The sequence below is a fragment of the Sorex araneus genome, chromosome 5, assembly GCF_027595985.1.
Source record: "Sorex araneus isolate mSorAra2 chromosome 5, mSorAra2.pri, whole genome shotgun sequence".
NCBI lineage: Eukaryota > Metazoa > Chordata > Mammalia > Eulipotyphla > Soricidae > Sorex > Sorex araneus.
The window spans coordinates 209005429-209028421 of NC_073306.1; the positions used below are offsets into that span (position 1 = coordinate 209005429).

General features: G+C 46.2%; 1 protein-coding gene across 1 annotated transcript in view; it reads right to left on the minus strand.

Moving 5' to 3' along the window:
* Positions 1 to 10184, minus strand: part of SPARCL1 (SPARC like 1) — a 50020-nt gene extending 39836 nt beyond the window's left edge. The window contains exon 1 of the mRNA XM_055137670.1: positions 9899 to 10184. The gene's annotated coding sequence lies outside the window, so the exon portion shown is untranslated. The remainder of the gene's footprint in view (positions 1 to 9898) is intronic.
* Positions 10185 to 22993: the final 12809 nt, after the last annotated feature.

Here is a 22993-nt window from a genome sequence, read left to right on the forward strand (position 1 = left end):
TCTCAATTGACTGGTCTCCTCCTAGAGGAACCAGATCTTCCTGGTAACAGACCAACATGCAAATCAGTCTTAAGTTTCATAGATCTTGGATCACTTGCTCACCAAGTCTCTGTCATATTATGCTGATGATCAGGTTATTCAAATTGAATCAAGGATAGCAAAAATGCTTTGATTTTGGAGCTTCTTGAAGGTCATGGTCAATAGTGAAATCCCATCTCTCTTGACTATCATTAACTGTGGTTATAAAAAAATATTTAATAATCACCACTCTATTTGTTTTTAGTGAAAACCTATAATTTGATGCTCTTTCCAAAATTTTTGCTGATTTGCTGAGGAATAAGCTGCAAATCTGGATTTTCTACATATTCAACAGCCTTCAGTGATTAGTATTGACAAAGGTTTGATTAGAAGGTAATTACTGACTGTACCATTTTAACAGTTGGGGACAGGTGCTGTAAAATTTGTAATTCCACAAATGGTTCTTTTGACATGTCTCTGTTTATTCCAATTAGGTTTTAAGAATTTGGGGGTGACCCTTCTTTTAGCAGGTCTAGTTTCTTCTTTTTCCCTTTTTGGGGTCACACCTGGCGATGCACAGGGGTTACTTCTGGCTCTGCACTCAGGAATTACTCCTGGCGGTGCTCAGGGGACCATATAGGATGCTGAGAATCGAACCCGGGTTGGCTGTGTGCAAGGCAAATGCCCTACCCGCTGTGCTATCACTCCAGCCCCAGGTCTAGTCTCTTATCCTCAAGCGAATAGGTTGATACAAAGGATGCACAGACCCTTACAGGTACCAGGAACAGCTCGCGGAGGAAGAGGTTGGATTAAATAGCTCACCAATTCCTGCGCCCTCCCACCCCGCTGCCGTCTTGTTCAACATACAAGCCCCGGTTCAAGGAGAGAAATCACCTAGCTTCATCCAAAATGTGAATGGAGGGGCTGGAGCAATAGCACAGCGGGTAGGGTGTTTGCCTTGCACGTGGCCGACCCGGGTCCAATTCCCAACATCCCATATGGTCCCCTGAGCACCGCCAGGGGTAATTCCTGAGTGAAGAGCCAGGAGTAACCCCTGTGCATCGCCAGGTGTGACCCAAAAAGCAAAAAAACAAAACAAAACAAAATGTGAATGGAGACTGGCTCAACACTTGCCTGGCTCAGCTGACAAATCCCTGACAAAATCCCCCAAACTCCTGGCATCAGCTAGGAAAATGTTTTCCCCTACTTACTGGGAAAGGAGTTGGAAATAGGTTATGAGCATCGTTTCTCAGCAAGAGGAGTCAAGGGGACTGCAACCTTGTGCGAGTTGCCTAGGAGAGGACAAGGCCACATCCCCTGCTTGAGACCCTTTGTTTGGCTTCCCTTTGTCTAAAGGATTGGCTTTCGCCATGGGAGAGGCTGTAATTGGATTGCACCATGAATAGGGGTTTAATTAGATTTCTCAGCAGGTCTACACGTTCTGTCCCTGGAAAAATGAGGAAAGGGACCTAAATATGCTTCTCACTAACTAGGATGACAGTCAGTCCAGCTTGCAGGAAATGGCCTGAGAGACGCTAAGTAGTGGGTTCGGGGGTGACCGTCGCCACTGGTCTCTGGCTCAGTAAGGCCCACTTTGGTCTTATTCCACGGGGTCCATAGGTGAAAGTTTGTCAGTGAGGGTTCAAAGCGCCAGAGTAGGGACACCCAGTAGGGTAGGGGATCACAGGAAGAAAATAAGGTCAGCCAGGGGCCGAGGTAGAAAAAGGTAGAGAAACACTGAATTGGAATATTATTCTTCATCTAGACTTATGAATGGACTGGAATTATAGCACAGTGGGTAGGGCGTTTGCCTTGCACGTGGCCAACCTGGGTTCGATTTCTCTGTTCCTCTCAGAGAGCCCAGCAAGCTACCGAGAATATCCTGCCCATACAGCAGAGCCTGGCAAGCTCCCCGTGGCATATTCGATATGCCAAAAACAGTAACAACAAGTCTCACAACGGAGACGTTACTGGTGCCCGCTCGAGCAAATCGATGAACAACGGGATGACAGTGACACAGTGCTACAGACTAATGAATGAACTCAAATATTAAGATAGGATATATTTTGAGAACTCTGGTTCATTTTGAGTTTTCATTTGCAATTGGCTTTATTTCTATTTCTTTTCTTTCTTTTTTTTTCTTTCAGTTTTTGGGTTGCACCTGCTGGTGCTTGGGGGTTGATGCAGTGCTCCACGGTCACTCCTTGTGGTGTTCAGGGAAGTAGGTGATGCTGGAGATACACTCCAGGCCTCCAGCATGTAAAGCATGTTCTGAGTCCATTGAACTATCGCTCCAGCCCTTTATTTCACTCCCTGAAATATTTTCTAGAAGTTTCAGTTAGAATTAGCTTAGGTAGAATAGGGGGCCAGAGTGATAGTTCAGTAGATAGTGCATTTGTCTTGCACTCAGCCAATCCAGGTTCAATCCCTGGCACCCACATGGTCCCTCTGAGCAACACTGGGTGTGACCCAAAGGAAAAACTAAACCAACACACAAAAATAATAAGGTTAGGTAGACTAGACCTTTGTATTTGATTTTTTCTCAGTTCCTGTAATTGTTAGAACATTAAATAAATAAATGAGCTTATCTATGCTTGAATAAGGAACACTGAAATTCAGATTCCAAGTAGTGAATTTCAGTTTTGAAAATCTGCCACTTAAATCTATCTTAACAATCTGACGCCACTGGCACTTCTGTTTCTCTGTACCTGTGCTTTCTTTGTATCTCCGCTCTCTTTCTGTTTCTCCCAAACATTCACAAACTGCTTATTCATAAAATAAGACCAAAGAGGGCCTTGCTGAGCCTGTTAGAGGGGGAAATGCCCAGAGCTCTAAAGGAGAACAGGTGTGGAGTCTGTCCATTTGCACCTTTTGTACTGGCCATGTCAAGGACTCTTTCAATATATTTTTCTGTTGGTCATTATTACTCCAAGTCTTTCCCACTTAGTTTTCTTCTTGTTGTCTTGAGTTTCCTGGGAACCGACTACCTGGACCCTAAATTGTTGTTTCTTTCATTCAGAGAGACTTACAAGTCCTCCTTCCTCTCTTGAGGCCATGAAAAATGTGATGATGCAACAGTTTTGGTTTTCAAGATGAGGATCATTTGACCTTTTCATCTTGTCATTCATCGAATGAATGGAGAGCGGCAAATCACGTACTCTAGGAAAAGGAGAGTTGACGTTGCCTGTTTTCCCTGTTTCTTATTTTCCTTCTTACTATCGACCTGTCGTTTTCCGTAGTACACACTTCCAAATACGGCCAGCCATCTCCTACTGCATTTGTTTATGTCAGAGGAAGCCCGTGGGCCACTATTTTTGGACATTATTGTAACTATGGAACAAATTCCTTTCAGGGTAGTGTAGTAAACAAAATGATTTCTGTAGGTACTTCATAGTCAGACTGAAAGAGAAATTGCCCCTCACCCTGTGGTTATAGGATAACCAAAAAGCTTTCTTATCAGAGAGCAAATCCCTCTGTCATACTGTGGCTAACAGAGACGCGTTGTTACCTGATCCGGACTCGACACTGATGTTTTAGGGCTTTTAAAGTATTCTCGAGTCTCTTGAGGGAGCTCCTATAGCTTGGCTTTGGAGGTACCTGGAGGGGGAAAAGCTACAGTTTCCTAGAAATAGAAAAGTTCTTCTCTTTCTAGCCCTTCTAGTTCTCTGCTGAGTCGTTCACACAGAGGTGCTCAAGCCTTTAAGACAAATGATACATGCAGGCTCTATGACACAGATCTTTCTGGAACCCTGATCATCCACCATCATCTTACCTAACTAAACATCCCTAACGCTTCTATCCTGTGTCTGGATCTGAGCTACAGACAGACTTTCTCGTTCATGCCCGCTGGAGCTTTGAGCTAAATCAGAATTCATCTGAGATGTTAAAGACGCATATTGACTCTGAGTCAAGCAGAGGAGAAATACACGTGGTGCTTAGAGAAAGAAGATCACGAAGCATCGCTTAGGGTTTGAGCTTCCTCTGCTCTGCCTTTTGCTTCAGTCTCATCTCTGTCCACCACCTCCCAGGGAAGGACTCTGCACAGGCTGGTCTCACTTGCAGAATTCTCTTGCAGTACCCACTAGCGCGCGCACGCACACACACACACACACACACACACACACACACACACACTCTCCCGCTGTTAACCTCTATTTAACCTTCGAGTTATGGATAAACCATCACTGACCTTGAGTAAAAGTCAAACTCCTTCCCTGCTCTTTTTTTTAGAACCCAAGGTTTGCTTTCAACACTTACTTCAACGCATAGCTACATGCGATATAGATTTCTATGTTCTATTCGCCATAAGTCCTGCTGTAAGGAAGAAGGATTCACCTTATAATCCAGTGCTCATTTAGGTCTCTTTATAGACCATTGTCTCCATTACTTCATTTGGAAAAGCAAGTACCATTTTAGGATAACAGCCTGAAAAGGTCACAAGAAATACTTTTGTGCTTAAGAAGGTCATCATGGCAATAATAAAAAAAGGAGAGATATTTAAAGCAGATTTAGTAATTATTCTTGCAGTTCATTATTACAAATGTTGGAATTGCACAATTTTAGGAAATCGCCCTTGACATGCTCAAGAGCTTTTAGATGGCATTGGGAAAAGCCATCTAGTAAGTAAGAAGGAGGTAGAGATCATTGTCATAGAATAAGAATTGATTCGTGTTTCCTATTTGCTTCCTATTTCCCTTTCTTTTGCTTCCTATTTCCCTTTCTTTTGGTTAACATTTGCAGCATCATTACATTTTTCAGACATGTGATAAACAGGCCAGAGAGGGTTGCTGAGGTGCTCTGGATAACTGCAGGGAGGGGTCAGTGGGCAAAGACGCTGAGGTGACACATGAGGATGCAGAATCTTAACAATTTTTTTTCATGTACTATGAGAATAAAAAAATCATTTAAAAAAGTAGAAAATACTTAAAATACAATGAGGCATTAGATATTTCTACGTAACAATAGAGTCAGTGTCCCAAGTATGTGCTTGGGCAGTAAGCTATTGCCCGTTTGTGCATTTGGTCACAGACTCTGGCCGGCTTCAGGCTCAAGGTCACCCCGTGGCTGGGCCTGTGCAGAGACGGAGCCATGCTTAGATTCCCGCTGCAGCCCTACCAACACAACACTCTCCGCTCCTGCACGAGCCCCACGGCCCTTCCCTATCCTCACTCCTGCCGCACCTCTGGCATTTTCCCGTGGTATAAGACACTGATTGCATTTATTGTCTGAAGTGTAAGAAAAATGTTATTTATTTCACAGTTGCAAGCGGGAAGACACTGGAAACAGAAAAGTCTCTTAAAAGCAAGATTTTAAAAGATAAGATTTCTTAATCCCATATGCCCTAATGTTGGCCAAAATGAGCTCATTGTTATTCTTCATAAAACACCCTTAACTCTTAATTTTTTTCCCTTTAGAGATCTAATTTTTCATGTGTATGCAGCACTAATTCTGAGGCTTGTATTTCAACTGCTTTCATGGAGAGAGTCAAAGTTTGGAAAAGTCATTTTATCAACGTTCGATGTATAGAAGAAAAAAAGCATTGAAAGAGTGATTTCTTTGGAAGCACCCATAACCATTATTTTTTAAAATTTTTATTTTTTTGCTTTTTGGGTCACACCCAGCAATGCACAGGGGTTACTCCTGGCTCATGCACTCAGGAATTACTCCTGGCGGTGCTCAGGGGACCATATGGGATGCTCGGATTTGAACCCGGATTGGCCGCCTGCAAGGCAAACACCCTCCACACTGTGCTATCACTCCAGCCCCGATTTTTTTTTTTTTTGCTTCCATAACCATTATTTTTGTTCACCTTATGAAACTTACAAACGAACCGTCATCCTCACTGGATAAGGGAAACTGAGGTTTGGCCTGCTTCATTCATAACAACAATCACCCCTATTCAAATCCAACAGAGAAGGTAAGATTCTGAGGTGCATTATTGCTTTCCATTCCCAAGACAATTTTGTGATGTTTCAATGTCAAAGGGCAGGTCGAAGGCAAAGAGAGGACCTGGTTTGAGGAGAAAGAGAAGCCTGAGTCCAGAGCCCTCCTGGAGGGTCATGTAGGAACAGAAATTGGGAAAAAAGTTCCCAATTTCCAGTGGGAACTCGGAAATTGGACTTTTGGACTTTTCCCCTCTGTGCTATAAAGTAAGGTCATTTCCTATTTCCCTTTCTTTGCCTCCCCCGTTACTTCCCCCTGCACCACCGCACAGTAAACTGGCCACTATCTTTGTGGCTTTCCTGCTCGTTTTCTTAACACCCATTCACTGAACCTTTAAAGGAAACATTTAGCTACTGCAATTGGCCGAATTATGTCAGTTGCATAAGAGGAAGGAAGAGAGCCAGGCCTGGAGACTTCGTTTCTAAAGAGGGATTTTAAAAGCAGCCTAAGAATTATTTCTCAGAATGGCACACGAAACTGGAGTCTCTCTATACTCTTTCATCGCTATGGCGACAGGCTGTTCCGAGACATGTCGCCAGAAAAAGCAGCTGACATTTCAGTGCGAGGAACATAGGGGCGACGTTTACAAAAAACAAAAGACAAAAAAGCAAATCCTTGCCTTGGAGTTTCAGTGGAGAGGGAAAAACTCCCCCTCGGGCAAGTCAAAACCCCTATTCTTGCCTTTGGCACGGATGAGAAAGGGGCGATGTTGGGGGTCTCCCCTCTGTCCAAGTAGGCCAGTAAAACAGAGCTGACTGCAAGGCAGCATTTTGTCTCTCTTCTTAATGGCAGCCTGAAACAGAAAACGCTCTCCGGGCTCCCTGCAGTTGGCCATTAAGACACAACTAATTGATGGGGCCGGAGACCCTCAGTAATAAATACTCCTAGTCCAGGTGCTCCTGCGGGGTGTGGAGTGTCGGTTTCAATGTCTTAGGGCACAAAAGGACTCCTCAAAAGATCAATTTTTGCTTGGCTCCCAACTTTATCATCAGAGCAATCATTTCAAGTGCACAATTGGACACTTCTCGGGGGGAGATAAGGTTTCTTCCAAAAATCAGTGCAATTTCCGGCCACCTGAAATCTCCAGGTCCTACCCCTGACACTTAGCAAATATCTCGATTCCGGCAGCCACTGCATTTGGGTGTGTGTTTTTTTTTTCTCTTTTTTCCCCAAAGTGCTATTTGGTTACAAGATAGGGGAAAACGGAGTCAGAGAGCTCGGAAGCTCTCGCTGCTCACGGAACCCACGGGGGCAGAGCCGGGGTTTGAACCTGCGTGTGCTCTGAGTCGGAGGCTCTGTCAGAACTGCTCTGCTCACGTTGACACGGAGCTGACGCTGGCGTCCGACTCCGCACCTAGCAGATACATCCCTCTGCAGAGCTGTGACGGACACAGGGACGTCGTCCGTGCTACTATCAACGGGAATATATGAAGCATCGTATAGCCCAGGCTCGGCCAATTCTTCATTCAATTCACAGAAAGTCTAGGGGAGGGGAGGCAGCTAGTTTTATGATCCCTGTTCCCACAAAGGAGAGAACTAAAAATCAAAGGGTCATCTGTCGGCATGGGGCCAAAGAAAGATGCATTTGTCTGATCACGGAGCCAGATAAAGGCCTGATACAAACCGGGACTGCATGTATTTACAACCCACCCTTCTTATTTACTTTCGCATCCTACCGTCCCTCCTGCAGTTAAGACCACACTGGAGTTTTGTTTACCTTCTGATGGCCAAGACAAAAGGGCCAGCCCAGGGGGTGCCACCACGGAGTCCATCCTGCTTTTGTTGGGCTCCTGCTGTTGGCCTTAGCTCCCCTCCCTGTTGGTGTAGCTCAGGCAGCCTGGCCCAAGGAGGGAATTCTCCTGCTTCTCTTGGCCTCTGCCCTTCAGTGAAGGTTATTCTTTTTTAAAATTAAAAAAAAATTTTATTGATTCACCGTGAGATAGTTACAAGCTTTCATGTTTGGGTTACAATCTCACAATGATCAAACACCCATCCCTCCACCAGTGCACATTCCCCACCACCAGTATCCCGGGTATACCCCCCTTTCCACCCTCCCCCTGCCTCCATGGCAGACAATATTCCCCATACTCTCTCTCTCTACTTTGGGGCATCATGGCTTGCAACACAGACACTGAGAGGTCATCATGTTTGGTCCATTATCTACTTTTGGCACGCATCTCCCATCCCGATTGGTTCCTCCTGCCATCATTTTCTTAGTGATCCCTTCTCTATTCCATCTGCCTTCTCCCCAGTGAAGGTTATTCTTAAGTGATGTGTGAGGGGTAAGGACAAGTGGAATCTTTCAACCAAAGAGTTGTTTATTCCTGGTGGGAAAAAAGATCCCTAACGTATTCTGGATATTGTGTTAAACATAAGTAGGAATATTTAACTGCTGTTACAAGTCAGCTGAGTAAAACTAAGAAACAGTCAAGAGGACATGAAATGAATAATGTTTTGAAGTTGTCCAGGTATGTCACTATCATTCCATTTCTGTCATCATTTTTTCCTTTACCCAGTTGATAAGTGAAGTTGCAAGCAAGAAGCTAAAGAGACAAAATCCCAAGGGATCTGAAAGGAAACCCCAGTATTTTAATAGTCAAATGATAGGACAAAAATTCCCTGAAAGAGGAAAAATTCATCAATAACATGCAAGTGTTCTTTTCCAAAATGCGTAAAGCAGGTTCAGTTGGCGAGAAGATAAATAGCTCAACTAGATGGTTTTGTTTTGCTAGAACTTATTGAATAAAGAAAAACACAAACAAATCTTCCTTAAGGGTGGCGACCTTTTAAAAAGAAATAGAGTCGATACTAATTGTAGCCATCAAAATTTAAGAGATTAGACTGTAAACTAATAAAACTGGTCCCCAGGAGAAGAGAGAAGGGGGAGTAGATTTCTGCTGAGTTGGACGGAGGGAACATTTCAGTGCTGTTAGGCTCTGGGCCAGGGAGGACTGAGCTACAACGCCAAGGTGACATATATAACCTCCTTGTAGGTTTAAGGCATTGCACAAGAGATTTTCTTTCTGCAGTGCCTCTTGGTTATGTATCAACAGTATTGATCTGCAGTTGGGATCCAGCTTTTTTTCCTTCCAGTGCGACCTCAGATAAGGGGGGGGACGAGTGAGCTGGGCATGACTTTGCATTGCTGTTCTGCTTAGAAGGCAAGTGTGGGAGCGCCTGACCAAGCATGCTACCATACGCTTCCCTTCTCTTTCATTTCCCTTCCTCCTTTCTGCATTAGGAATCAGGGAACTCGAATGTGTGTGTCTGCATCTTAAAACATGATAAAAGGAGAAACGGAATGATTAGTTACAGAGCTATACAATGGATCCAGAAAAGCGTGATAGTTATAGCAATTAAAACATGAAGACGTGTATGCTGATTAGGAGATTGTTTTTTCTTATCAAAGGAAGCAAAATGTTCCCTTTCTACATTGTTGCTAGGTACAAACTGGGCCAAGGATATTATTGACTGAACAATTGCAGATCATTTAAGCATGGAAAGCATGCAAATTCCCTTGATTTGAAAGCTTTTTTGGGAAGCAATTCTCTTGGGATTTATTTAATGAGTAAAATATTTCTACGAATCAGAATCACATTTCAGGATCGGGCATTATAGACTTTGATTGCTATTATTGTTATCGACTCAGCTACATGAGCTCTTGGTCCCTACTAAAACTATCATTCATTAAACCTATTTAATCTCAGAGAAGACAAGGGAGCATAAAAAGGTTAGCTACCCCCCTCCCCCCCCACCCCCCCCGCTCCATGAAGCAGTGATCTGTAAATAAGACGACAGGTTTATTTATTTATTTTTGGTAAAAATAACGGCGGCTTTTTTTTTTTTTTAAATCTAGGCAACAGTGTTAGCTTTATGAGATCACCCAAGCTAGTTTAGCTAATGCAAGTAGACAACATAATGATGTATTCAAACTTACCTTCTGGGGAGGTGGCTGAACCCAGAACTTCAGCTTGAAACTGAAGTTGAATTCCCTCTTCACGCCCAGCCAGGAAATGAGAAGAAATAATTGAGATTTCTTCCCTTGTTAGCTCTGCTTTCTTTCAAATCTGCGGCTGGGAGTCTGCGGCTCTGTCAACTCCTGGGCTCTGAGGTGACAGGCAATCTGGAGGTTGATGCTGCAGATCTTTTCACACTGTCATCGTTTTTTTTTTTTTTTCCCCCCCTTTGGGACCGGTGCAGATTTCCTGCAGTTCTCTGGCTGGCTTCTCCCTCCCTCTTCCTCCACGAGGAGCTTTCTTACAGGCTGAGCGGCTTGCAGCCCGAGGAGGGAGCGATCCTGTTGGCGCAGCGCGGGTTAAAGAATCCTAGCCTCCAGCTCTTGTTCCGAGAGGCTCAGACTTGGCCAGAATTGAAGCACTTGGCTCTATGCATTTTTTTTTTTTCTCAAGCAACTCAAAGATTTTATAAGCAAGATATCTTGCACGGGGGCCGGGGCGGGGGGTGGCGTGGGGAGGGGGATTTTTATTTTAAGACTTTGAGAAAAAAAAAAAAACACAACATCCTCCATGAGATCCTTCAGAAAGACCATCGGGTGGGGGCGGGGGTGGAGGGGAATCAAGGCAGGGGAGATTTACTACAGATGGGTTTTACATCGCTAAATTGGAAACTGTCCTCATGAATCCACTCTGAATTTTAATAAGCGCAGAGTACGTCAGATGCTTTAACCCTGTCTCTGCGTGACCTTGGGAAATTCACATGTGCGTGAAGCATCACCCTTTTATATAATGCAGCACACTTGTGTGTGGTTTTAAATGCTGCAGTTATCTCCCAAACACAGCCACGAGTACCTCTGAGGGGATTACTGGTGTATAGGACAAGTTTTCCTGTAAAACAGGCGGGAGGGATGCATTTATTTTCGTCTCAGCATCCGGCCTATTTATATGTACGTGTGTGTCTAATTGTTGCTGCTGCTGCTTCTCATTTCTCGCACATTTCCGACGTGTCAGACGCTGTTTGCACGGTGTTTTTTGCGTCTGTTCAGCTGATCCTCACAAGTCTGGATGAGGAAAGTCTGACCAAGGCCGCCTTTAAGGGGAGTGCCATGCAGTGGTTAGGTGTGTGTGTGCTTGCTGGGAACTTGGATTCCCAGCCTGGTTTTATCCCTCCTAACTCTCTGTGACTGGGACACGCTATGTAAGCGGTTTCATCTTTAGTGTCCTTAGCTGGCAGAGGAGGCACTGAGCGTCGCCAGCGAAACGAGGTGATTCTGAGCTCTACAGTTGGTTCGTGTGTTCCGTTAGGAGGTCTGCAGAAGCCCTGTCTCCCTCAGACGCTCCGCAAGTGTTAGTGACGGGGCTGGCATGTGCAGAGACAGGAGCCTGGTAATGCTGAGCAGTAGTTTCCAGTGTCATCCGTTTTATGAGGTGGGTGTAGGGTGGGTCCAAGGTCCAGACCCTTGGGAGGCTACTACACCTCTGTTCCCCTACCTGCAAGGCTACAAAACCTCTTTCTTTTTTTTTTTTCTTTTTGGGTCACACCCGGCGATGCACAGGGGTTACTCCTGGCTCTGCACTCAGGAATTACTCCTGGCAGTGCTTGGGGGACCATATGGGATGCCGGGGATCGAACCCAGGTCGGCTGCGTGCAAGGCAAACGCCCTACCTGCTGTGCTATCGCTCCGGCCCCCCAAAACCTCTTTCCGAGTGAGCTGGAAGGGGCCATCCTCTAAGTGCCCAACCCTGAGCTCTGCGCACTGCAAGTTCTCTGCCAACACCAGCTGGAGGGCTGGGGTGTAATTTAATTGCGCTCGTTGACATTTATGTTCGGGTCAGGGTGAAAAGGCAAGCGCCAACACAAATCCCGAACAAAAAAGCCCTAAAAAAGGCCACCTCTGGTCCTAGGCGTCTGAGCCTTCAGACCACGGGCTGCCGGGCATGTCCTGTTTATCTCTGCGAGCCGGCAGAGAACAGGAGCAAGGATTATCTCTCCGCGGCAGTCGGGGGCTTTCGGCAGAGGAAACTGGGCGCGTTGCCCGGGAACTGAGAACAAGTCGCAGCTGGCAGGAGACGCCTCAGGTCCCCGGCATCAGGAGTCCTTGTTCTAAATCGCCTCTCCAGGCGCAGGAGAGACGACGCCAAGTCAGACAATGAGAGGTGTTTCCTCAGCTGAGATCCAGAGTGTGAGAAGTCTCCCCGCAGGCAGCATGAAAGGGCGGGCGGGTCCTGCTCTGCCCGGTGCCTGGTGCCCAGTGCCAGGGAGCTACTCCGGGGCGTTGGAGACGCAGGACAGGGCTGAGGCCGACCAACGCAGGACTAGCCAGATGGCACGTCTTGGCTGACTCCAAGTAATTTTCCCGGGAACCCCGAGTGTTAACTTCTTATTCCAATAAATATTCTCTGTTCAAGATCGCTTTTCGTTTTGTTTTTCTTTCCCTTGGGGGTGGAGGGCCAAGCACACCATGTTATTCTCAGGGCTTACTCCTGGCTCTGTGCTCAGGGGTCATTCCTGGTGGAGTCCAGGGGACCATGTGTAGTGCCAGAGATCATTGCCGAGACCCCTGCATGATTGATTTCTCTGGCCCGATCTGAGACGGTCTTGCCAGGCTGACTTTAGCTCATGATAGAGATTCAGTGAGCAGAAAGCTGTAGCGAGCAGCCCCTGGAGATCTGACACACAATATACTCTAGTAATGAAATTGATATTTTATGTTTCTATGATATCATTGAAATAAAATTTGTCAGAGAAAAATTTAAATGGAATAATAAATGATGATGAAATCAACATACGAATAATAGAATTAGAAAACGGGGGAGAAAGGCTTCATATAGAGAAGGCTCACATTCGATTCCCAGCACTTACACGATCCCCTGAGCACTGTCGAGAATAATTCCCGAGCACTTCCAGGTGTTGCCCCCAATTCCCTCCCCACCAAATAAACAAAACCAACCAACCATCCCAAAATAATTTGATCAAAGTGAACTGGATAATTTTTTAATTTTTAATTTAAAATTTTTTTTAATTGAACCACTGTGAAAGAAGTTACAAAGCTTTCCGGTTCAAGTTTCAGTCACTCAATGATCAGACCCCCATCCCTTCACCGTGCACATGTTCCACCACCAAGAACCCCCGTATACCCCCTCCCATCCCCCCACCTCTGTGGCTAATGATCTTCACTTTATTCTCTCTAAACTTTGAATACACTCAATATTTCAATGGAAAACTATTATTATTTGGAATTTCCCCCCAACAATCAAACCTGCTGAAAAGGCATCACTTGGTAACTTGTTTCCATTGCTGAGAATGAAGAATATATGAGCTCGGTTTTGGGTTTCTGATATTTTAGCTCAGTTCACAGTTTCGTGTGTGGCTGCTCCGGATCTCGTCTGGGCAGAGAGCGTGCCGGTAACACCCCCATCCCAAGATCTCCTGCGCGCCACGTCACTGCAAACTCGTACCTCTGGGTACTGGGTTCTAGAAGACAGCGGTCGCCACGTGGGTGCCGCCGCCACTGCCACCACCCCCGCCGAGAGAAAAAGTCGAGAGAGAAAAACCTTCCCCCTCCTGGGGCGGCATGGGGTTGTAGCTCAGTTCACATTTAGATGCATTTCTACAAGAGGCCGCCGGGGGCCCAAAGTCTAAAATTTTTACATGTTAAAACTCTTACATATTTCTTACAAAACTCTCAAGCTTTGATCCCTACGGATAAATTCTTAAAATACATCTGAAGAGAAAAGCTAGAGCATTTTCCCTCAATTATGTAGGAGATTGTCTCTAGGTTTTATTGATCTAAACACAGTAAAAAAAGATCCACTGTACTTCTAATAACTATGTCATCGAGTTGTTTTTGGAAATAAAAGTCTCTTGAATGCACAATGGCTTTTAAGTATGTTGGAAATGTTCATTGGCTGGTGTTCAACTCTCATTGTTTCTCTCATTTCTAAAATAGCCTACCATTCAAGAAGCCGAGGACAATAGGCCCGCAGCAAAGCCCACCTCACAAATGCGGCTGTAGATCAGATTTGAAAAGCTTATCCAGAGTCTAAGTGGGACAAGAGAGTTTCGACATTTCAAGAGCTTTTTCATGACTGCATAGGAACTCACCCAACCAGCACAGCACTGTCCAGAAGGTTCAGCACGAAGCTAAAGCAGTTAAAAATATTTTTAGTGCTAGGGTTTCCTTTGAGTCTCGGATGCAAACTGTGGACAAGGCCCTGTGGTCGGTATGAGCTCCACGCACTCACCATGAGCTTCAGAAGGGGGGACTCAGATGGAAGACCAAAAGGTCCATTCAACAACCTCTGTGCATCCAACGAGCTTTGAGTGACATGAAGGACACATCTCTGTCTCTGTTCGGTGTCCGAGGAAACATCTTGCCTAGAAGGAGTTTAGGGGCCACTGTCAGAAGGAGTGCGATTCCCTGGGAGTCACCGGGCGCCCACGTGATAGTGGACATGGAGGAGAAAACGAAACCATGAAGAGTGGCCGCGACGGTCTCTGTCAGAGCCCGGCCAGGAAGCCGCTCCCGGTTGGTTTGCTGACTAGGAAGCTCAACACCACAGAGCTGAATGTCCTTATGGATATGTTTCCTTCTGGGGCAAAATTCGGTCCATCTATGGATCTGTGAAACTAAAAATCAAGTTATCCACTTTTTTTTGGCAGGGGGGTGTCACACCTGGCGTTGCACAGGGATTCCCCCTGGCTCATGCACTCAGAGGAATCACTCCTGGTGGTGCTCAGGGGACCATATGGGATGCTGGGAATCGAACCCGGGTTGGCCGTGTGCAAGGCAGATGCCCTACCCGCTGTGCTATTGCTCCAGCCCCTAAAAATCAAGTTATTTGCTTCCAAACCCACGGGGGGAGGTGGTGGCGGTGGTGGAGGGCCCGGGGGAAAGACACAGGACAGGTGTTTCTGTTCTGAAGGGAGAAGAGAGAAGGTAGGAGGGTCTCTGTTGCAGGTCAGTTTAAAACTTTCTTTGAAAGGTACATTCTGAGATGTCTCAAGCCCAGGCCCAGTCCTTTGGGGCTTGGGGTCTTTCTCCTGGCCTGCAGGTCCCCCCCACCATTGGCCTGGGAAGGTCCCCCCAACCCCCAGCACCTTCGGAACAAAACGGCTCTTTTAGGGCTAGAATAAATGACCAGACCATGACTTCAGCACCAGGAATTTATTTTCTCACTCTCCTGGAGACTGGAAGTCTGCAAGCAGGTGGCAGCAGGCACTTGTCCCTTAGAACGACTTTACAAAAGAATCCTTCCCGACGTTTCCCCCGTTTCAAGTGGCTTCCAATAATCTTTGGCATTTCTTGGCTCGTAGAGAAGGTTCAGTCTCTGCCTCTATGTCACGTGGCCCCCTTCTCCCTGTGTGTCCCTCTTTCCTTCTTAGGAGCACCCCAGTCACTAGATTAAAGACCCATCCTAATCCATGTGACTTCGTTTGAACTTCCTTACACAGAAAAGACCCTAATTACAAAAAAAAAAATGGCACTTACAAACTCCAGGCATTGAAATTCTAACATCTATTTCTGGGGGTGACACAATTCAACCCACAGCAAGACAAGTAGCTGTTGATTCCGAACTTCTGATTGACTGAGGAAATGAGTCCCTCATGTAAAGCATTTCAGAAAAGGCATACAATACTGTGCAAAGACAATGCTGAGTGTGATAAATCCATAGCCTTGGATGATAAGCATTACCGAGCACTCGAGGGGAATGAAGTTCAGGTGGGAGCGGACCTCGGGACAGTGGGGGAGTGTGATGGGTGTGGTGACTTCAGCACTGCTGTGACCACATTGCATCCACTATACGTTTTTGGGTCACACCCGGTGAAGCTCAGCAACTCCTGGCTCTGCACTCAGGAATTACCTCTGGTGGTGCACAGGGGGCTATATGGGTGCGAGGGACTGAACTATGTACAAGGCAAGTGCCCTCCTCTGGCTCCATTATTTTCAGGTTTAATATTATGTATGGGCTGGAGTGATAGCACAGCGGTTGGGCATTCGCCTTTCACAAGGCCGACCCGAGTTCGATTCCTCCGCCCCTCTCGGAGAGCCCGGCAAGCTACCAAGAGTATCTCGCCCTCGTGCCAGAGCCTGGCAAGCTACCCGTGTGTATTGGATATGCCAAAAACAGTAACAATAAGTCTCTCAATGAAAGACATTACTGGTGCCCGCTCGAACAAATCGATGAGCAATGGGATGACAGTGACAGTGAATATTATGTATCACGAATGACACAATGTAAATAGCAAATGTACTCTTTTCAGCATCCTTTCAGTAGCCTGCTTTTCTTTTTGGCCCCTCTAACATTCTTGGTGAAAAGATAATGGCACAAGGGGACAGTGAACATTCAGTAATAAAATTCTGTGAGACAGAAACATAATCTGTGGTAGGTTGGATATTTTTGACATTAGCAAAACTCAAAAAAATGTGTGTGTGTGTGTGTGTGTGTGTGTGTGTGTGTGTGTGTGGTAATTGCTATTTGCATGGAAGCCTGCTGTCTGTTGGGTCCACTTTGAACCTAGCTTTTTGTATGACTTAATGACTTTGGCTATGCCCAAGGGATGAGTGGGATAGATTCTCCATGAGGAAAAGCTCATTGTAACGGAAACCAGGCAGACAGATCAGCTCAATATCATGGCCATTGGGGTGTGGAACAGTCTGTTTCCCTTAGACTTGACCCCAGGCCAGACCTCAATGGACTCAAGTGCATCTTGGGAAGTGGCGACCTTGGCCTTAAACACAACAAGCCATTTAATGGAACCTCCGAAAACTCAGGACCTCAGCAGCCCTGTTTCCACTTCAGGACTGGGACAATGAAAAGTCTCAGTTCTTTGTCGTATGGGTGACTCCAGGCAGACACGCTACCTGGCCGCACAAGAGAGGACAGTGAGCACGGCCAGGTGGCGGCCACTAGGGTTTGACCGGCAGTACCAGGGTTCAGCAGTTCTCTTGCTGCGGGGCTGGAGCATGTAGCGGGGAGGGTGGTGTCCCAGATGTGGGGAAGTGGCCCCCACAGAGTGGTGCTCCCCAGGAGGGCAGGTACGTGCTGAGAGGTGGCCCAGGCATGGGTCTCAGGGGAGGACTGATCTCAGGAAGTGAATACTCCCGGAGGAGTCATGGCAAGAGATGACGAAACAGGCAGCATCATGTGACAACTGGGAATCGGGAACATAAGGAATCTTTGAGGACTTTAGGAAAATAAAGATTTAGGAAAATACACTTTGAGATGGAGGACTGAGTTTACGGAGCACAGTTTAAGTCAAAGAAGTAAGACTGCACTGGCGGGCAAGGGGGATCAGGATATTATATTTTATTTCATTTATTTATTTTGACTTGGGGCCATATATGATAGTACACAGGAATTACTCTTGGCTTAGTGCTTGGGGTTGCTCCTGGCAGTGATTGGGGGACCGGCTGGTGGCAGGAACTGACCCAATGTCTCCTGCGTAGAGTATGTACCCCTGTCTGATGAAAGCTCTCTCTGGCCCCAACAGGATACCTTAATGCATTTTTTTCCCCTTCTGGAATCTCAGTTTAATCAAAATCTCCAGTTCCTTAAATATGGTCCAGTTCATGATAGGCTGTACCTGTGTGAAGCAGATTTTACACTGTAGTCATAATCTCCATCGCTTTCTCTGTGTTACTGCAGTTTTTCATCACAATAGCAAGAAATCTCTTTGGGGGTGGGGGGTTGGAGAAAGGGCTCAACAGGCCGGAGCAGAAACTGTGGGCATGACCTCAACATGAACCTGGGACTAGTTCCTGAGTCCTGCTGGGTGTTTTTTTTTTTTTAACGTTTTAATTGAATCACTGTGAGATACAGTTACAAAGCTTTCATGCTTGAGTTTCAGTCATACCATGATTGAACAGCCATCCCTCCATCAGTGCACATTCTCCACCACCAATATCCCCAGTACCCCCCTCCCGCTGCCCCATGGCACACAATTTCCCCCCAACTCTCTCTCTACTTTGCGGCATTATAGTTTGCAATACAGATACTGAGAGGCCATCACGTTTGTTCCTTTATCTACTTCCAGTACACATCTCCCATCCCGAGTAATTCCTCCAACCATCATTGACTTAGTCATCCCTCCTTTATTCCAGCTGCCTTCTGCTGGGTGTTTTTTTTTTTGTTTGTTTGTTTTTTGGGTCACACCCGGTGATGTTCAGGGGTTACTCCTGGCTCTGCACTTAGGAATTATCCCTGGCGGTGCTCAGGGGACCATATGGGATGCTGGGAATTGAACTGGGTCGGCTGCGTGCAAAGCAAACGCCCTACCCACTGTGCTATCTCTCCAGCCCCTGGGTGGGTTTTTAATGAAGAAATTTCTCTCTCTCTCTCTCTCTCTCTCTCTCTCTCTCTCTCTCCCTCCACCATCATTTGAGAAGTTTTAGTCACCAATGAAAAAATTCTGAATGAACCTAGTTTGAGAGCCAGGGATGTGGTTTAAAGGCAGAGCACTTATCTTGCATTTGTAAGACTCTGGGTTCAATCCCTGGCATGAGTAAATACTATGAAAAACACTAAGGTGATGATATTTGACCATGACCATGGATTGTTAAATCTATTACCTATGTTTAAATCGCAGCTCAGAGAGTTACATGAAGGTACTCGTGTCCAGAACTTTGACGCAGAGTCAGTTAAACTCTAAATTGAAGGTCATTTGTACCATTCTCTTTTGTACCCACCTCCCAACAGAAAGTAGACTGTCCGAGGATGTCCAAATACTTGACTGACAGAGACGGCTGCCTCCGAATACTATCAGGAATAAATTCTGGTGCCCCTCAATCAAGTGTACCTATCAAATACTCTGAGATTGTGCTCAAATTCCTTTTCCCCTGGACCGTGTGGCTGCGACATCTCATACCTCACACCACTCATATTCCAAGAGTAGCATACCACATTTAATGCGGTTTAAAACAGAAGCAACCAATCTTAGAGGGAAACATATTTTTGTAGATATATATGTATATATGTGTATCACTGTCACTGTCATCCCGTTGCTCATCGATTTGTTCGAGCGGGCACCAGTAACGTCTCTCATTGAGAGACTTATTGTTACTGTTTTTTTGGCATATCCAATATGCACAGGTAGCTTGCCAGGCTCTGTTGTGCAGGCTCCATACTCTCAGTAGCTTGCTGGGCTCTCCAAGATGGGCGGAGGAATCAAACATAGGTCGGCCGCATGAAAGGCAAATGCCCAACCGCTGTGCTAAGCTTACACACATATAATCACACAAGTCTCAACCTTTAACAACATTTAGTCATCTCTAGTCAACATAACAACCTTTAGTCATCTCTTAGAGAAGGGCTTAACTGGCCCCTGGGTGAAATACAACAATCTTCACACACTTCCTCTAAGGAAACTTTTTTAGAGAATTTTCAGCAGTTTATTCACACAAAAAATACAAAATAAATTATTTCTATTCCACCTTGTGGTAGGGGTTGGGGTTCAGGAAGGAAACATCTGAAATATGGTGGTGGGAAGGTGTAATGGTGGTGGGATTGGTGTTCGAATATTACAAGTAATTAAATATTGTGAACTACTTTATACAAATAAAATAAAATTATTTTTCCTCCAAGTGGGAAATGGCACTGTCACACAGACCTGTATTCAGCTTGCAGCTCTGACTCATCCTAGCTGGGGGGCGTTGGCTAGTGGATTCAACCTCTGTGTCTCTGTGCCCTATCTGTCAAGTGAGAAATATAATAATATAATACTACTGTATCACTGTCATCCCATTGTTCATCGATTTACTCGAGTGGGCACCAGTAATGTCTCTATTACACTCAGCCCTGAGATTTTAGCAGCATCTCCTTACTCATCTTTCCCAATGATTGGAGGCTCTTTCAGGGTCCAGGGAATGAGACCTATCGTTACTGTTTTTGGCATCTCAAATACGCCACGGGGAGCTTGCCAGGTTCTGCCGTGTGGGCAGGATGCTCTCAGTATAATATGTATTTTAAAGGGTAACTTCCATCAAAAGAAACAATATTTGCTCAGTATTTTGTCCAATGCATAATTAGATTTGAGCTCAACAAACTATAGTCACTGTAGGAAATAGATACACAAAGGCAACGGTGAGATGATGACGTCATCATGAGGCAGCTGAACGCCTCTGGAGATGCCGGGTGCCTCCCGCACTAGGAACCAGGACGCCTCTTCTTTTCACATGAGCTGCTACGATGCTCCGGGAGGGATGATGACTTGCAGGCCAGGAGATAAAACACAGCCCTTTCATCAAACTCTGGGAACACATCCGCTCACAAACTCCCCGGGGTCGCCTGTCACCGCTGAGCTCGGACCCGGCCCTCCTTGAGTGTCGGGGCGTTTGGGCCGGTAGTCATGGGCCGCAGGAGCGAGGAATGCTGCTGCTCTTCTGCTCTGACCTCACCTTGGGACGGACCCCCAGGCCCCCCTCTGAAGCAGTGCAGCCCCGGGGAGGCACCGCTGGGCTGTCAGACACATCTGTGCTCTCCCCTCGCAGGACGTGTCTCGAGCAGCCAGACTGGAGGTTACGAGCCTTCTCCTGGGTGAGGTCACTTCGCGGGGACTTGCCCAGAGCTGCCCTCCTCCGTATCTGTAGGATGTTTTCTTGGCCCGGGTGCAGAGTTTCCCTAGATGAACCTCTGCTTGTGTAACGAAGCCATCCTACTCTGGAAATCTGTGCTGGCGCGCGTCTCCTTTTTTGAGCAAAAGCATTTGTGCTTTCGGGTCCTATTTTTGCAGTGAATGTGCACTGGGTTCCTCACAGGCATTTTTCGTGGCCTGGTTGTTGAGTATTGGCGGAACCGCAGCGGGGAATGACTGTGAGAGGACGGGAGCCCGGTTAGGGCTTCTCAGCTGCTCCCCGGGCATTGGCTGGCCGGCAGCGGGGATAGTGACTAAATGCTGATGCCATCGTGCCCTGCCACTGGCCATTGCCCAGAATGTCCTCATCATCACTCTCAAGGGACCTTTCGAATGTTCCTTTCCTGGAGGCCCTCCCTTTGGAGAACTGCACCACCACAGACACACTGCACACCCACTTCTGATCGACGTCTATGGCGGTGTGTTTGTTTTTCTTATTTCTTCCTTAAAAATTTCAGTTTTAAATTTTATTTATTTATTTATTTATTTATTTATTTATTTATTTATTTATTTATTTTTATTGAATAACCATGAGATATAGATGTACAAAGCTGATCATGGTCTGATCTCAGTCACACAGTGTTCCAGCACCATCCCTCCACCAGTGCACATTCCCACCACCAATATCCCTCATTTCCCTCCGGCCACCCTCTCCCCCACCTGTCTCTCTTTGCAGGCACTTTCCTTCTCTCTCTGTCTGTCTCTGTGTCTGTCTGTCTGTCTTGCCCCTTTGGGACTTAATGGCTTATAATACAGGTACTGAGAGCCTGTCCTGTTTGGTCCTTTACCTGCTTGCTCTGTACGGCTGTGTTTTATATGTAAAAAGAGATTTTTCTTCATCCCTCCCCGGACCAGTTTTGTGGTTCCTGACTAATGTGCTTCACAATAGCCTAAAACATCTCATGCTTTCAAACACGGTTGTGGGGGCTGGAGCAATAGGACGGCGAGTATCGCACTCCCCTTGCACGAGGAGACTCTGGCTTCTATCCCTGGCGTCCCATCTTGTCCCCCGAGTCCACCAGGAGTTATTCCTGAGGTGAGAGCCAGGAGTAAGATCTGAGCACAGCCAGATGTGGCCTTCCTGACACACACACAAAATCCTGTGGTGTACTCAATCTGCACTTACAATTTATAATTTATGAATTTGTGTCTTGAAAAATAACTCCATGTTTGTGTTCCTGTAAATAGGTTGAGCTTTACATAATATTCACAAGATTTCATTACTGTTTAGGAAAAAAACTATAGGGTGCACACCCAACAATGCTCAGGGGGGTTTGTGGTGCTGGGCTCAAACTCAGGGCCTTGGCACTTCGGTACATCTCTGCTCTAATGCTGGAGCCAGCGCCTCTAGAAACTTCATAAGGAAACAAGGATTCAAACAAGCTTAACTGAGGAAACACGGTGCAAATTCCACTATGATTAGGTTTCTGGGAAAATTAAGGTCCCCTCTCTCCCCCGTTAGCACTTCTCATACTGTTTGCTGATGGTTGAGATTCAGCAAAGCCGGGAGGGCTGATGTCTCCTGCTGTGCCTTTCTTCTTCCCGTGATCATGTCTGTGGGGAAAGCCCTTACTTCACATCGAGCTGTTTTCTCTCTCTGAGCTCGTAAATGCAGCCACTTTCAAGGGCCAGGGATGGGAGATGACCCATATGGCCGACTGACTGGCAGCTGGCACTGGGGCTGTCAAGAGGGAGCATTGGAACTTGCCATCCATCCAGCGATGGCCCCTGCCCCCAGCTCCTGCAGTCTTACTGTCATGGGAAAATGGGAGTTCAGTGTTGGTGGGTTATTGCATCATCATCATCATCATCATCATTATTTGCTTTCTGAGTCACACCCGGCGATGCACAGGGGTTACTCCTGGCTCTGCACTCAGGAATTACTCCTGGTGGTGCTTGGGGGACCATATGGGATGCTGGGAATTGAACCCGGGTCAGCCGTGTGCAAGCCAACTGTCCTACCCGCTGTAGTATCGCTCTCATCCCCCTGTATTATTATTTTTCAAATGTGCCCTTAGCCTAAAACAGCTGGGATAGGGGCTGGAGCGCTAGAACAGCGGATAGGCGTTTGCCTTGCACGCGGCCGACCCGAGTTTGATTCCCAGCATCCCATATTGTCCCCTGAGCACCACGAGGGTTAATTCCTGAGTGCAGAGCCAGGAGTGACCCCTGTGCATCGCCAGGTGTGACCCAAAAAGCAAAAAAAACCCAGCTGTGATATTGATCATTCTAAGTACTTTGTATGAGTAGCCATGTAGTATTTGTATGACCAAACTAAATTCATTTAACATAAATCTATATATACAGCATATACCAGGAGGTTTACACATAGTACATACAAGAATTTCCTTTTTGCAAACTGAACAGCGTTCTATGACCTGCCATTGAGTGCTAGGTTTGCTTTTATGTTGTAGTTGTTATAAATCATGCTGCTATGAATGTC